The sequence below is a fragment of the Schistocerca americana genome, chromosome 2, assembly GCF_021461395.2.
Source record: "Schistocerca americana isolate TAMUIC-IGC-003095 chromosome 2, iqSchAmer2.1, whole genome shotgun sequence".
Taxonomy (NCBI): Eukaryota; Metazoa; Arthropoda; class Insecta; order Orthoptera; family Acrididae; genus Schistocerca; species Schistocerca americana.
In genome coordinates this window covers 122813117-122814933 of record NC_060120.1, presented here as the reverse complement: position 1 = coordinate 122814933, position 1817 = coordinate 122813117, and the positions used below count along the sequence as shown (strand labels likewise).

The window sequence follows — 1817 nt, the reverse complement described above, 5'->3', positions numbered from 1 at the left end:
ATTACTAGATACTACTTGTCACACTGGACCATCGACACACTTTCATACAGATTCAGCAAACTTGTACACTGAGCATTACAATATTATACTACTGTCCAGTACTCTGTGTTATATTCCCGTTAGAGGTTAGCACAGCTTGTGACCGAAAAACGCGCACAGGGCCCGTGGGCCAAGAGACGAGCGCGTGCAAGTTTCTCGCTGCCTGAAGCTGCCTTCAGTTGTGACCCGAAAACGCCATCAGTGCGCAAGAGCTGCGCGAGCACCTCTCTCGCCTAGCTAACTGTAAGCTACATAGCTATTGCTTCTGCTCGTCTCAGAATGCTCTATTATCAGTGTAACGTCATGGTCGTATTAGTTCTGTGTGTTCCGAAGAAAGGCAAGGTTTTTATCTAGATGGTGTTAAATAAATGTTTGGTTATAATTACATAATGTATCATTTCAGTTATAAACAACAGTGGTTTGTTTTCTTTGAAGGGATTACTCCCGTTTTCTGAATGACTGTAATATTTCTGTCATCAGCAAAGAGAATTTTTGATCATAACTAATGCTGTTACAAAAGTCTTTGATGCATATCAAGAAAGGTATTTGTCCTAACATGATATCCTGATGAATTCCTGTTTTAATGTATTTAAGTTCTGATAAGCGTTTCACAAACAGTTTAGATTTGTTTGAAATTTGTGTTAACTCCACTCTTTGTACGCTATTTGCTAAGTGCCAGTTATTAGCTACACATCTTATTTCTAATGATTCTAGCTTATTTTGTAGACTCATATGGTCAACAGTATCAAAACCTTAGAAAGATCTAAAACTATGACTGTGTCATAATTATCCTAGTAGCGATTTCTCTCCAGTACCATACCTATCATCACCCCCGGTACTACACCTACATCACCATCGCGAATCCAATCTGTTGACGTTCGTTTTTCTTAGGGTTCTCCTTGGCGTTGACCATGGTCCTCCTGAACCCAAAAGATCTTGTATTCACAGGAAACTTGTGGGATCTCGATCAACGTGAGCAATAATATCCCGGAAAGGTAATTGCAGTTTCGACGAGTCACTATCATGTAGGTATCGAGTTTCGGTATGTCCTGGTAGCCGTTTTGCTTTCTTACAGTAGGCATAATACGAAATTGTCACAAATACACAATATTCAAATGCGATGTTTGAATCATAAGCACTCCGTCTCCAGGCCACAAGTGTCCCATTGGGGCCATCCGACCGTCGTGTCATCCTCAGCTATGGATGTGAATAGGAGGGGCGTGTGGTCAGCAAACCGCTCTCCCGGTCGTTACTACGGTTTTCTTTGACCGGAGCCGCTACTATTCGGTCGAGTAGCTCCTCAATTGGCACCAAGAGGCTGAGTGCACCCAGAAAAATGGCAACAGTGCATGGCAGCCCGGATGGTCACCCACCAAAGTGCCGGCCACGCCCGTTAGCGCTTAACTTCGGTGATCTGACGGGAACCGGTGTATCCACTGCGGCAAGGCCGTTGCCTTTTGAATCTTAAGCCTGCTGCATAATTTTCCCCTATACAGGTTGAACATTAATAAAAGCGGCAAATAGCAGGGGCTGATTCCTTATTGGAAATGGAGGAAAAATGGTGCTATGAACATGTGTCTGGAAATGGACGGTGTGCGTACAACAACAAATCGTCCCGGAACCCAGTACTGATTTGCATCGCAACCACGTCACAATAGGTGTTCAAAGTGGTCCCCGTGGGATTGCAGGTGATAGGGATGGCAGCGATTGTCATGCAGGATACGGTTCATACTTTGGCTTGCACTATGTTGGAGGACCACTTGCCTGGAGCTTGTGCT

The 1817-nt window shown here is 44.1% G+C and overlaps 1 pseudogene; it reads right to left on the bottom strand.

The window, feature by feature from the left end:
- Window positions 1-1376: 1376 nt before the first annotated feature.
- LOC124596888 lies at window positions 1377-1494 on the bottom strand (annotated as a pseudogene).
- Between the last annotated feature and the right edge of the window lie 323 nt (window positions 1495-1817).